Source organism: Pristis pectinata, chromosome 5, assembly GCF_009764475.1.
Source record: "Pristis pectinata isolate sPriPec2 chromosome 5, sPriPec2.1.pri, whole genome shotgun sequence".
NCBI classification, from domain to species: domain Eukaryota; kingdom Metazoa; phylum Chordata; class Chondrichthyes; order Rhinopristiformes; family Pristidae; genus Pristis; species Pristis pectinata.
Window position 1 is genome coordinate 2,184,625 of NC_067409.1, and position 15,396 is coordinate 2,200,020.

Below are 15,396 nucleotides of genomic sequence, written 5' to 3' on the forward strand. Positions count from 1 at the left end.
GGAAAGGATCTAGGGGATTGTAGTGGGGACTTGCAGCGGCCTGAAAAGCTTGAGCTTGCAGATATTAGAAAAGAGGTGGTGCTGAAACCTTTGGAAAGCATCAAGTTAGATAAGTCGCTGGGACCGGATGAGATGTACCCCAGGTTGCTGTGGGAGGCGAGGGAGGAGATTGCGGAACCTCTGACGATGATCTTTGTGTCGTCCATGGAGACGGGAGAGGTTCCGGAAGACTGGAGGGTTGCGGATGTTGTTCCCTTATTCAAGAAGGGGAGTAGGATAGCCCAGGGAAATATAGACCGGTGAGTCTTACCTCAGTGGTTGGTAAGCTGATGGAGAAGATCCTGAGAGGCAGGATTTATGAACATTTGGAGACGTATAACATGATTAGGAATAGTCAGCATGGCTTTGTTAAGGGCAGGTCCTGCCTTACGAGCCTGATCGAATTTTTTGAGGATGTGACTAAACACATCGATGAAGGGAGAGCAGTAGATGTAGTGTATATGGATTTCAGCAAGGCGTTTGGTAAGGTACCCATGCGAGGCTTATGGAGAAGGTGAGGAGACATGGGATCCAAGGGGACATTGCAGTGTGGATCCAGAACTGGCTGGCCCACAGAAGGCAAAGAGAGGTTGTTGAAGGGTCGTATTCTGAGTGGAGGTCGGTGACCAGTGGTGTACCTCAGGGATCTGTACTGGGACCCTTACTCTTTGTGATTTTTATAAACGACCTGGATGAGGAAGTGGAGGGGCGGGTTAGTAAGTTTGCGGATGACACGAAGGTTGGGGATGTTGTGGATAGTTTGGAGGGCTGTCAGAGGTTACAGAGGGATATAGATAGGATGCAGAGTTGGGCTGAGAAGTGGCAGATGCAGTTCAACCCAGATAAGTGTGAAATGGTTCATTTTGGTAGGTCAAATATGTTGGTGGAATATAGTCTTAATGGTAGGACTCTTGGCAGTGTGGAGGATCAGAGGGATCTTGGGGTCCAAGTCCATAGGACGCACAAAACGGCTGCGCAGGTTGACTCTGTGGTTAAGAAGGTATATGGTGTCTTGTCCTTCATCAATCGGGGAATTGAATTTAGGAGCCAGGAGGTATTGTTGCAGCTATATAGGACCCTGGTCAGACCCCCACTTGGAGTATTGTGCTCAGTTCTGGTCGCCTCACTACAGGAAGGATGTGGAAGCCATAGAGAGGGTGCAGAGGAGATTTACAAGGATGCTGCCTGGAATGTGGAGCATGCCTTATGAAAGCAGGTTGAGGGAACTTGGCCTTTTCTCCTTGGAGAGACGGAGGATGAGGGGGGACCTGATAGAGGTGTGTAAGATGATGAGAGGTATTGATAGGGTAGATAGTCAGAGGCTTTTCCCCAGGGCTGAATTGGTGGCCACAAGAGGACATAGGTTTAAGGTGCTGGGGAGTAGATATAGAGGAGATGTCAGGGTAAGTTTTTTTACTCAGAGTGGTGAGTGCATGGAATGGGCTGCCAGAAATGGTGGTGGAGGCGGATACGATAGGGTCTTCCAAGAGACTGTTGGATAGGTACATGGAGCTGAGTAAAATAGAGGGCTATGGGTAAGCCTAGTAATTTCTAGGGTAGGGACATGTTCGGCACAGCTTTGTGGGCCGAAGGGCCTGAATTGTGCTGTAATTGTTCTATGTCTTCAGGAGTTGAGTTACAGGGAAAGATTGAACAGGTTAGGACTTTATTCCTTGGAGCGTAGAAGAATGAGGGGAGATTTGATAAGAGGTTTACAAAATTATGAGGGGTATAGACAGAGTTAATGCCAGTAGGCTCTTTCCACCTAGATTAGGAGAGATAAGTACAAGAGGACATGGCTTTAGGGTGAAAGGCGAAAGGTTTAGGGGAAACATTAGGGGGAACTTCTTCACTCAGAGAGTGGTGGGAGTGTGGAACGAGCTGCCATCTGATGTAGTAAATGTGGGCTCACTCTTAAGCTTTAAGAATAATTGGATAGATACATGGATGGGAGAGGTCTGGAGGGTTATGGACTGGGTGCAGGTCAATGGGACTAGCGGAATAAAGTTTTGGCACAGACTAGAAGGGCCGAATGGCCTGTTTTCTGTGCTGTAGTGTTCTGTAGTTCTATATCTGATGGTCTTAAGGATCTGAAGAATTGACAGGGGACGAGTAGGGTCATCAGGGGCAATCTGTGCATGGAGCCAGGTATTGGTGAGGTCCTCAGTTCATCAGTATCCTCAGACATTGTAGGTGGCAGTCCCAGCGAAGGGGAAGGCCAGATTCTGGTCCATTTGCAGCTTCATTGGATCTCCACTTGTTGGGTCCAAAGATTGCAGTACCACAAGGGCCCTCCAGGGAGCACTGCTGAGTCAAACAGCTCAAGGGCGCCATCGTTTGGGCATCGGTAAACTTGCAGCCAGGGGTTAGTACAGCTCCTCAGATGAGAAGGGGCTGTTGTGGAAGGTTCAGGGGAAGGTTGTTTGGGGTTTAAATCTAATGAATTTAACTTTATTCAAGAGTTAAACTACATTAATTCCAATTATCCGAACTGCTAAATACACCAAACGCAGCAGAGTAGCTGGTAGAGCTGCTTCCTCACTGCACCGGAGACACAGGTCGAGTCCCAATGGGTTCTCTCTGTGACCGTGAGGGTTCCCCTGGGTGTCCCTGCTCTCCCAGCTGGGGAGTCGGAACTGCACATTAACACTGGGATGGTTCCGCACTCGGGCAGAGATGTGCAGAGGCAGACACCCCCTTCGGACAGGGTGATATACAGGCAGGGCGGCTGAGAGGAGTCTGTTTGGGGTCTAGGGAAGGAGCACGGGGAGCCGCTGAGCATTGACACTGTACAGCATGTTCAGGACAGGTACAGCACGGTACCAGGCAACAGTGGCCTGGAGCCCCTTGCAGGAATGGGAGAAAGGACAAGCAGTAACAGTGGCATGGAGAGAGAGAGAAAGAGAGAGAGAGAGAGACAGAGAGAGAGAGAGAGAGAGAGAGAGAGAGACACAGACACACACACACACAGAAACAGACGGAGAGAGACACAGAGAGAGAGACAGACAGACAGAGAGACACAGAGACAGAGAGAGAGAGACACAGAGAGAGAGAGAGAGAGAGAGACACACACACACAGAGACACAGAGAGAGAGAGACACACACAGAGACACGGAGAGAGAGACACACACAGAGACACAGAGAGAGAGAGACAGAGAGAGACACACACACAGAGACACAGAGAGAGAGACACACACAGAGACACAGAGAGAGAGACAGAGAGAGAGACACACACAGAGACACAGAGAGAGAGACAGAGAGAGAGACACACACACACACACACACACAGAGGGAGAGACACACACACAGAGGAGAGGGAGACACACACACAGAGGAGACAGAGAGAGAGAGGGGGGGGGGAGAGATGCAGAGCATGAAGTGTACCTGAGGGGTCTGCACTTCACTTTTGATTTCCAGCTTCTCCTCCACTTTCGGAGGCTCCCTCTCCCTCGTTGCCTCCAGTTTATTGAGGAAGACACTGGAACGCTCAGAATCTGAGGACTGAAACAGAGCAATGAAGTGACTGAACCTGCCCAGAAATCCCGTGGCTGCCGGAGCAGGTCAGAGGCTGGGGATCCCATGGTGAGGGACTCACCTCCCGACACCCCAAGGCCTGTCCGCCATCTACAAGGCACGAGTCAGGAGTGTGATGGGTCCACTCCCCACTCGCCTGGGTGGAGTGTGGGTCCAACAACTCTCGAGAAGCTCAACACCACCAGGACAAGCAGTCGCTCGATCGGCACCCCACCCACCCCCCCTAAACACTCCCTCCCTCCACCTGTGACGCACAGTGGCTGCAGGGTGCACCGTCTACACAACGCCCCGCGGTTACTCACCAAGCGCTACTCCGACAGCCCCTCCTGAACCCACCGCTCTCCCCCATGGACAAGGCAGCAGGGGCAGGGGGGACACCACCACCTGCAGGTTCCCCTCCAACTCACGGACCGTCCTGACTGGGAAATATCTCGCCGTTCCTTCACCGTCACTGGTTCTGAATCCTGGAGCTCCCTCACCAGAAGGACTGCAGCGGTTCAAGGGGGCCTCACCCCCACAAGGGGCAATAAATGTTGGCCTGGCCAGTGACACCCAGCTCCCAAAAAATGAGTAAATTAATTTTTAAAAATCTCAGCAGCAACCTACCAGCCTGTTGGAAGGACCCTGCAGCCACGGGGCATGTTCCAGGATTACCCTGCATCCTCTGGAGACTTTAGGATAATCACTGGGGAGTCACCTGTGCTTGCTGCTCCCATTCCCATCCAACCTGTGCAGATCTCACTCCCCACCACGTCACCCCTCTCCCACTCCTCCCCACTGCCGAGGTGTGGTCCCACGGTTCGTCACCAGCACCTTCAGACACCATGGACTCCGTCTACACTTCCCGCTGCCAATGTAATCAAGGACCCCACCCAGCCCGGACATTCTCTCTTCTCCCCCCCTCCCATCAGGCAGAAGATACAAGAGCCTGAGAGCATGTACCACCAGGCTCAAGGACAGCTTCTATCCATGGAACCATAGAACCATAGAAAACTACAGCAGAGAAAACAGGCCATTCGGCCCTTCTAGTCTGTGCCAAAACATTATTCTGCTAGTCCCATTTACCTGCCCCCAGCCCATACCCCTCTAGACCTCTCTCATCCATGTATCTATCCAATTTACTCTTAAAAGTTAAGAGTGAGCCCGCATTTACCACATCAGAGGGCAGCCCGTTCCACACTCCCACCACTCTCTGAGTGAACAAGTTCCCCCTAAACCTTTCCCCTTTCACCCTAAAGCCATGTCCTCTCGTACTTATCTCTCCTAATCTAGGTGGAAAGAGCCTACTGGCATTAACTCTGTCTATGCCCCTCATCATTTTGTAAACCTCTATCATATCTCCCCTCATTCTTCTCGGCTCCAAGGAATAAAGTCCTAACATGCTCAGTCTTTCCCTGTAACTGTTGAGTTACAGGATAAGCGCTGTTATCAGACTCTTGAACAGACCTCTTATACAATAGAGATGGACTTGATCTCCCAATCTACCTGGTCGTGGCCCTTGCAGTTCATATTGTTTACCTGCACTGCACTTTCTCTGTACCTGGGACACTTTATTCTGCATTCCGTTTACCTTTTCTATGACCTTGATGTACCGATGTACGTAATGATCTGTCTGGATGGCACGCAGACAAAATCTTCTCACTGTACCACATGTGACAGTAATAAACCAACTGCCGCCCGTCTGCTGCCCCTCTGTGCACTGTCGGTCCGTACCTTCAGTTCCTGGGACACCCTCGTCTCCAGCTTCGGCGGCAGCTTCAGATCAGGTTTCCATTCCACCTCCGGACCCTCCTCCTCCTCCTCCTCCTCCACCTTCACCTTCACCTTCACCTCCTCCTCTGGGTCATCCGGGGCTTCCCAGGGCTCCATGGGCCAGAGGAGGCGCAGGAACACTGAGTTGGGGATGAAGCCGTCCAGGGCGATGGGGACGTCCGGAGGTCCTGCCCAGTAGGGCAGCCCCCTGGCCTGTGGAGGAGAAGGAGCAGTGAGGGAGGGACAGGCGGACTTGGCGAGGAGTGGGAGATTGAATCTTCCCCGCACTGACTGTGAATGAACAACCTCAAGAGGTTGCCCCACACGCTGGGCCCAGTCAAGCGCAGTCACTGCAGTACAGTGAAGTAGCCGATCTGCACACAGCAAGATCCCACAAACAACAAGGCAACGAGCGGCTCAGTTGATGATGGCTGAGGCCATGCGGAGAACCTTCCACAAACCGGGACAGGATGTGAAGTAGATCCACAGCCCCAGCGACCCAGGTCCAGTGTTTCTGTGTGACCATCACTCATAGGAAAGCTCCCTCACCGCCCCTCCCACAGTGCGATGCTCCCTCACCGCCCCTCCCACAGTGTGACCCTCCCTCAGTACCGCTCCTTTTTTTTCACTTTACTCAAACATTTTAATAAAAATGTAAAATATTACAATACAAATCAAACACAAATTCCAACCGGGCTACAGTTTTGCCATTCTAGTAATAAAAATCCCAGAAATTTCAGTGATTGCATTGCAACCACCAGCTGTCACAACAGCAAAATCTGGAAAAGTCTTTGCTCAGGACACCATGTCCTACAGTGTGACCCTCACTCAGTACCGCCCCCCCCCACAGTGTGACCCTCCCTCAGTACCGCCCTTCAACAGTGTGACCCTCCCTCACCGCCCCTCCCCCTCACCAAACTGGAATGTCTACCTGCTCTGTGGTGTGGGGCTCAGACTCGAACCATTGCCTGTCCGACTCAGATGGGCAGCAGCTCTTCCCGGGACACGGTTGTCCCACAGAGCAGGGTGTGAGAGTGGACACTGTCCAGCCCCTCAGGTCCCTGGGAGATGGGGAAAATATCCACCCCTGAACTTGTAACAGACCAGACTTGCATAGGACACACTCACCTCTTTCTCACACTCCGTGACTTCATCCCAAGGCTTGGGTACAACCAAGGTGGGAAAGAACCCTTTCCTGACGTCTGTGCACTTATGCGGAGGTTGAGGACGGAGAGGTGGTTCCACCTGCTGCTCGGCAGAGTCAGCCATCTCCTGCTCGGGAATCTAGTAAAGCATCACGAGACAGAGAGGTTTCACTTCAGGGAGAAGAAAGCTGATGTGACATCAGCTGCCAGCCATCTCCTGACTGGGGGAGGGGACAGATGGGGGATGTTCTCTCCATCTCCCAGCCTCAAGAATGGGAGTTAACACCAAGCGCCAGAACACTCCTGATTCCGTTGAATCAAACAACACGCAGGGCAAGCTCTGACGAAGGGTCTCAGACCTGAAACATTACCTCTGTTTCTCTCTCCACAGATGCTGCCTGACCCTCAGAGTGTCTCCAACATTTTCTGGTTTTGTTTTAGCACAAGCTCTTTGAAGGAGCTATCCAGTTGGGAAATCTGCCTCCCTGACTGGTCTCACCCAAGTACGAGCCCAGACACGCATCGTAATGGGGAACTCAGCGGGTCAGGCAGCATCTATGGAGGGAAATGGACAGTCAACGTTCATCTGGACCCAGATGAAGGGTCTTAACCCAAAATGTCGACCATCCATTTCCCTCCATAGATGCTGCCTGACCTGTTGAGATCCTCCAACACCTCTTGTGTTGCTTCAGACTCCAGCATCTGCAGGCTCTGGTGTCCACACATTGCAATGTGACAGACTCTGAACTGCCCTCTGCAATGGCACAAGTTCAAGGTTGTGAAGGGATGGGCAATAGATGCTGGCCTTGCTAACCATGGTCCAGATTCTGTTCCCACATAATTAAACAATCCAAAATCTTTGCTCTTTCACCATTACCTTTCCCTGGTTATCTAATCCTCTTTGAAAATTCTCCCAAACCCTGCTTCCAGCATCCTCCCTCCACAGTTGCTGCCTGACCTGCTGAGTGTTCACATAGAACACAGAACAATACAGGAACAGGCCCTTCGGCCACCGTGTCTGTGCCGAACACGATGCCAAATTAAGCTAAATCTCTTCTGCCCGCACACAATCCGTATCCCTCCGTTCCCTGCATATCCATGTGTCTATTTAACAGCCTCTTAAACACCTCCATTGTATCTGCTTCAACCACCACCCCCGGCAGCCCGTTCCAGGTACCCACCACACAGTTTCCTCCATTTTCCATGTTTATTCTATGCTGGAAATGCCTTGCAACTTTCCACCACTGCATTCCAGATCACAGCAACTCTTGAACAGTTCCCTTGTATGATAAGATGGACTCTTGACCTCACAATCTACCTCATTATGGCCTTGCACCTTATTGCTTTCTCTGTAACTTTATTCTGCATTCCGTTATTGTTTTTCCTTGTACTACCTCGATGCACTGTGTAATGAATTGATCTGCACTAACAGTGTGCAAGACAAGTTTTTCACTGTACCTTGGTACAAGTGACAATAATAAACCAATTCCAATTCTAACTCAATGTGGAAAATAAATTTTCAACTCCTCTCTTACAATGGAAAGTATTTATGAGAATGGTTTCTGAGACTGCACTTACAGGGATATACATAGAGGAGAGGTTTTGAGGAGAGGTGTAAACAGAGTGTGTTCCCATTGGTGGAGGTCATGGTTACAAGGTCATAGAGTCACAGAGTGATACAGCACAGAAATGGGCCCTTTGGGCCAATGTCCATGGTGACCAAACTGTCTTCCTGAGCCAGTCCCACTTGCCTGCATTTGGCCCAGATCTCTCTCAACCTTTCCCATCCATGAACCCATCCAAATGTCTTTTAAACACTGTAATCGTACCCGCCTCAACCACTTCCTCTGGCAGCTCGTTCCACAAACTCACCACCCTGTGCATGTGAAAAAGTTGCCCCTCAGGTCCCCTTTAAATCTTTCCCCTCTCACCTCAAACCCATGCGGAAGAGAAGGGAAAGAGAATTAAGGGAGACATGAAGAAAAGCTTCGTTACACAGCGTGTTGTCGGAATTGGGAACATACTGACTGCACATGTGGTGGAGACAGGTTCCATGGTGGCCTTTGAGAGAACTGGGTAGATATAGGGAGGAACGTTAATTCTGTTCCTCCACAGATGCTGCCTGACCTGACGGATATTTTCTGTTTTCATTCTATGCCAGAAATGCCTTACACTTCTCTGCATTAAATGTCACCTGTCATTGTGACACGTGACTCTCTCCTCACCAGTCACTACTGTTCTCAGCTCGTCAGCATCAGCTGCAAATACTTACGTTCTGTCCCAAGCACCCAGTCTGGGTCAACAGGTTCCAGTACCCGGGGAACTGTGATCTGTGACCTCTGGACCTCAGCTTCCACATACAGCGCTCCCTCAGGACCATCACACTAACAGACTCACGGACAGAGACAGACAGACTCTGACTGACGCAGATGGACACAGAGGTACAGGCAGAGACAGACGGGCACAGACATGAACACACATAGACAGCGACACAGGCGCAGTCAGAGGGAACGTTCTGGGGTTTGGGGCGCTCTGCTCTGGGGGCTAGGGTGGGGAGGGGGAGAGGGGCGAACGGACCTCGGGTTTGTGTTTACCTTGATCTGAGGAGCCTGTCCATAGAGGAGCCGCATGTATCTCTGGAAACCTTCCTGCTGAACTTCCTTTGAGTGGGGCGGCTTCCTCTTCCTCTTCAGCTCCCACGTTGGATCAGGAGAAGCTCCCGCTCCCTTGATGCCAGCAAGGCGTAGGCCTGGAGTTGAGGGGAGATGGTCGGCAGACAGCACCACCAATACACGTACAGCAGTGCCATGGAAACACCCCAAGTCACATAGCATCCTGACCGGAAAACACAGCACCATTCCTTCACCCCTGCCAGGTCTAAATACTCAAATCTCTCCCCACCAGCACTCACTTTTACTCTGATCCTACCCTAACCCATTGTATTCTCCCCACATTCCCACCAACTCCCCCCACCCACACAACTTACAGCTACCAATTCACCCACCCGCACGTCTTCGGGACGTGGGGGGAAACCCACGCAGGGAGAACGTGCAAACTCCACACAGACAGCGCCAGAGGTCGGGATCGAACCCGGATCTCTGGAGCTGTGAGGCAGCGGCTCTGCCCACTGTGCCTACCACTTTATATCCTTCCATTTATCAAATATTCTCTTGGTGATTTGCTCCCATCCTTCACACCTTCTCTCAACCTTCTCTGTTACAAGAAGTTACGACTTTTCTTCAGAACCCCTGCTTTCCTGACACCCTCTCAGTAAACTCCTCTGCACCCTTTCAAAGGCTTTCCAAGCATCTTGAGCTCTCTGCACATCCTCAGTCAAGATCCACCCACTGAGTTAGGCCTCTCCTTCGGTGATGCCCACTTCCACGGTTACCAGGAAAGAGAAAAAAAAACTCACAGGACACCATTCAGTCTTCCAACTTGGATTCATAGAGTCAAAGAGCATGGAAACAGGCCCTTCAGCCCAACTAGTCCATGCCGACCACGGTGCCTCCCTGAACTAATCTCATTTGCCTGTGTTTGGCTCATATCCCTCTAAACCTTTCCCATCCATGTACCTGTCCAAATGTCTTTTAAACATTGTAACTGTACCCACCTCTGCCGCTTCCTCTGGCAGCTCGTTCCACACACTCACCACCCTCTGTGTGAAAAACTGGCCCCTCATTTCCCTTTTAAATCTCTCCCCTCTCACCTTAAACCTGTGCCCTCTAGTTTTAGACTCCCCCACCCTGGAAAAAAGACCTTATCTCTGCCGCTTATGATTTTATAAACTTCTGTAAGGTTCATAAACCTCAGCCTCCTTCGCTCCAGGGGAAAACCGTCCCAGCCTCTCCTTATAACTCAAGCCCTCCGGTCCCAGTAACATACTTGTCAATCTTTTCTGCACCCTTTCCAGCTTAACAACATCCTTCCTATAGCAAGGTGACCAGAACTGCACACAATACTCCAAGTGTGGTCTCACCAACGCCTCATACAGTTGCAACATGATGTCCCAACTCTTGTACTCAGTGCTAGATTCAGACACAGGCTCCTTCTTCCACGTAGGACCTTCTGCAAGCAACCATCAAACAGACCGCATTACTTCCCACCAACCAGGGTGGAGAGTTCCTGGACTTTACCTCCTTCAGTTGCTCCTGCTTCTTTATTGTTTCCTCATCTGGCTCTTCCGGTGAGATCTGGATGTGTTCCAGTCTGGATATCAAGAGCAAGAAAATACAATTAGAAACACACCCTCACCAGGGCAGCAAACCACCCGACGGGTGGAATCATTTCAATGAGCAGGCCCCAGTACATTAGATCATTTTGATTGGGCAGATCCCAGATGGTATAATAGATCTTTCTGACTGGTCACAGTGTTGTGCCTTGGGATGAGATTGTTGATGGTTCATTGGATCTCTGTGTTTGGTTATACTGAAAGGCTGGTGGGGATATGGAACGAGCTGCCAGAGGAAGTGGTAGAGGCAGGTACAATCAAAAGACATTGGGACAGGTACATGGATAGGAAAGGTTTAGAGGGATATGGGCCAAATGCAGGCAAATGGGACTAGTTTAGATGGGCATCTTGGTCAGCATGGACCAGTTGGGCCGAAGGGCCTGTTTCCCGGCTGTATATGAACCTCCACGAATTTCGTTCAGGAGCAGTTAGGGATGGAGAGAGGGACATCCACATGACATGAATAATTTAATATAGGGAAGGTCAGGAGACCATTTTCGCCCGTCAATGCATTGTGTTCATGTCTGCAGGTCCTCAAGTTAGGACACAGTCAATGCTTGCAAAATTTAAGACTTGGACAACATTCAGACCTTGGCAAATAACAGGCAAGTAACATTCGTATCAAAGTGCCATACATTGGCCATCTCCAACCTCAAGGAGTTGAATGACTTTTCCCCAATATTCAATGGCTTTGCTGTCACCACAACCCACAACGTCAACGTCCTGCAGCTGGAAGGTGGCAGTGGGGGGACACAAGAGGCGGCAGACGTTGGAATCTGGAGCAACACACAAAGTGCTGGAGGAACTCAGAGGGTCAGGCAGCATCTGTGGAGGGAAATGGACAGCCGATGTTTTGGGTCGAGACCCTTCACCTGGACTGGAAAGAGGGGAGATAGCTGGTATAAAAGGGTGGGGGGAAGGGGTGGAGCATGAGCTGGGAGTGATAGGTGGATCCAGGTGAGGGGGAGTGGTGGCAGGCAGGTGAGGGAGGGGGAGAAGTGGGAATGATGTCAGAAGCTGGGAGGTGATAGGTAGAAGTGAGACAAGGGCTGAAGAAGATGGAAGCTGATAGGAGAGGACGGTGGAGCGTGGAACAAAGGGAGGGAGGTGGGGAGGGGAACCGGTGGGACGAGTGTGTGTGGGTGATGGGCAGATGAAGGTGGGGGAGGGGAAGGAGAAGGGGTGATGGGGGCCGGTGGGATCAGGGATAATAAAATGAAAGGAAGGGACAGAGGGGAGTGGTTACCGGAAGTTAGAGAAAGTCACTGACGAGGAGGTAGAGGTGGGTACAATAACAACATTTAAAAGACATTTGGACAGGTACATGGATAGGAAAGGTTCAGAGGGATATGGGCCAAACACAGGCAAATGGGACTAGCTTAGATGAGCCTCTTGGTCAGCATGGACCCATTGGGCTGAAGGGCCTGTTTCCATGCTGTGTGACTCTGTGACCAGAAATTGAACCTGATGAACAGTGCGGCTACAACAGTAGGCCAGGGCTGGGTGTCCCGTGGGGAAGGACTCACGTCCTGACTCCCCAAAGCCTTTCCATCATCCACAGGGCATACGTTGAGAACGTGGTGAATTTTTCCACATCTGGATGAGTGGAAAGGGGCCAAGGCATGACCTGGATTCTTTGGAATATAACTGCAGTGTACCCGTCCCGTTACAGAACTAAAGCACCAGCACAAAGTCCATGCACCAGTGTGGATTCCACCCCTGCCTACCCATGCTTGAATGAGCGGACTTGGCCCAGGCGCCGGTGATCCGAAGGTGACAGGGAATCTGCAGCACTCCTTGATATTGGAATGGGATTGTCCAACAGAGGGTCGCTGTGATCCCGACATGCTACCTAACCAGACAGTAAAGAACGATTAGTCATAGAATTCTCCTGCTTCTGGTCCGTCCACGTGGACACCGCAGCCAAAAGCTCACCAATGCCTCTACTTCCTCAGAAGGCCAAGGAAATTCAGCATGTCCATGTTGACCCACACCAATTTTTAACAGATGCACCATAGAGAGCATCCTATCGGAAGCATCATGGCTTGGTATGGCACCTGCTCTGCCTAAGACCACAGGAAATTTCAGAGAGTTGTGGACACAGCCCAGTCCATCACACAAACCAGACATGACAGCAGATTATTTCAATGAACCTCTTCTGCACCCTCTCCAGTGAAATCACATCCTTCCTATAGCGTGGCAACCAGAACTACGCAGAGTAACTAATTACTGGTAGCTAACGTCTTATGAAGTTGTACCACAACTACCCTGTTGTAATATTCTATGCCGTGACTAATGAAGGCAAGTATTCCATATGCTTTCTACATCACCTCGTCTACCTGTGTGTCTGCTTCAGGGATCCTTGGATCTGTGCACCAACGTCCCTTTGTTCCTCGATGTTAGTGAGGGCCAGACCATTCATGCATGTCCTAGCCTTACTGGTCCTCCCAAAGCGCATCACCCCATGCTGATCAGGATTAAATTCCATCTGCCATTGCTGTGCCCAACTAACCAACAGATCGATGTCATTCACTAGCCTACAACTATCCTCCTCACTACCAACAACAACTGATTCTTGTGTCATCTGCAAACTTACTGATCACCTCCTACATTTGTACGCAGATGTTAACCAGTAAGGGTCCAGAACTGATTCCTCACTCACTGTAATCATTCCTGAGACCCCTCGACACCCACAGTCACAGAACACAGGACAGTGCAGCACAGGAACAGGCCCTTCAGCCCACAGTGTCTGTGCTGACCATAATCCCAATTTAAACCACACATCTGCCTGCACGTGGTCCATATCCCTCCGTACCCCACTTGTGCCTAAATGCCCCTTAGTAGTTTATCAAAGAATCGTATTGCATGGAAACAGGCTATTCAGTTCAACCTGCCTATGCTGACCTGCGGGCATCCATTCAAATTAATCCCACCTCCCAGCGCTGTCCATAGCCTGCTATGCCTGAGCAATTCAAGCGCTCATCTAGACTTCTGCTCGGTCCCAATGTCCAGCCGTCGTGACCTCCAGTACCCTCCTCTGCCAACATGGGGGGAGCTTTAACCTGTGTCTTACCCATCCTGTCCCTGTCCTGGGAGTGTGTGACCGTTAAATAGAAAGAATCTGAAGTCCAACAATATTATATCAAGTTACTTGCATGAAAAACATCACATTTACATACATGCTCATGTAAACAAGCAGTCACATGTGCACACACAGAAAAATAAATACATACACACTGAAACCCACACCCACAGAAACACATGCAGACACACACTCAGAGAGAGAGATACACGTACACACACACTGAAACCCAGACCTACACAGATACACACTAAACCAAGTTCTACACACACAGTCACACGCAGACACACAGTCACACGCAGACACACAATTGTAGACACAGTCACACGCAGACACACACTCTGCCTCCACTCATACCCGGAGCAGGTAGGACTGGGTCAGGTACTTGTCACTGCTCATGTGATGAAGGTTCTTCTCAATGCCCAGCAGCAAATCCCCCTTGTTGTTGCAGAACGAGATGCTTTCAGAAATGGCTTTCAGGTGGACGATTCTGTGAGTGTGACAGAGAGCAGAATTTTCAGAAGGACTGGCGGAGCAACACGTTTACAAACTTCTTCATCCGTTGGGTGCTTCCAGCTTGCATTAAACCCCAGTGAATCACAAGCAGTTCTCACTGCACATTTCCCGTAACCCACACAGTTTCAGGGGAGCAGGTACTTGGCTACTGATCGCCCCACTAACCCCGGCTTTGGTGAAGTGTGTCAGGACTCCATTGGACTTAGCCTCTCAGGGGAATGGGTGAGTGACTTGGATGCTCTGATGCCTCAAAGAGAAAACAATCCAAGTTTATCCAACATGGGGGGAGCTTTAACCCGTGCCTTACAGTCTAATCCAGGCAACATCCTGGTGAACCTCTTCTGCACCCTCTCCAAAGCCCCCACACCCTTCCTGTAACGGGGGAGACCAGAACTGCACACAATACTCCAAATGTGACCTGACCACAGTTTTGTACAACTGTAACATGACTTCCCGAATTTTATCCTCAACGCCCTGACCGATGAAGGAAAGTATTCTTCGCGCCTTCTTTACCACCTATCCACTTGTGTTGCCACTTTCAGTGAGCTACGGACTTGCATCCCAAGAACCCCCTGTACATCAATGCCTCCAAATGTCCTCCAATTACCATATACTTTCCCTCTTACATTGACACCACTGGTCACAGACCCCCAGTCAGAATAACCCCCCTCCACCACCACCCTCTGCATTCTATGGCCAAGCCAATTTCAAATCCAATCTACAAAGTCACCGTGGATCCCATGTGCCAATCTTCTGAATCAACCTACCATGAGGGGCCTTGTCAAATGTTCCAGGTATACAACATCCCTCATCAGTAATCTTCGTCACCTCCTCAAAAAACTCAATCAATTTTGTGAGACATGACCTCCCCTCACAAAGCCATGCTGACTGTCCCCAATAAGCCCATGCTTTTCCAAATGTGAGTAAATCCTATCACTAAGAATCTTCTCCAGTAATTTTCCTACCACTGATGCAAGGGCTCACCAGCCCACAATTTCCTGGATTATCCCCATTGCTCTTCTTCAACAAATCAACAATGTCGGCTCAACAAACAATCTGCTGGAGGAACTCAGCGGGTCGAGCAGCATCTGTGGGGG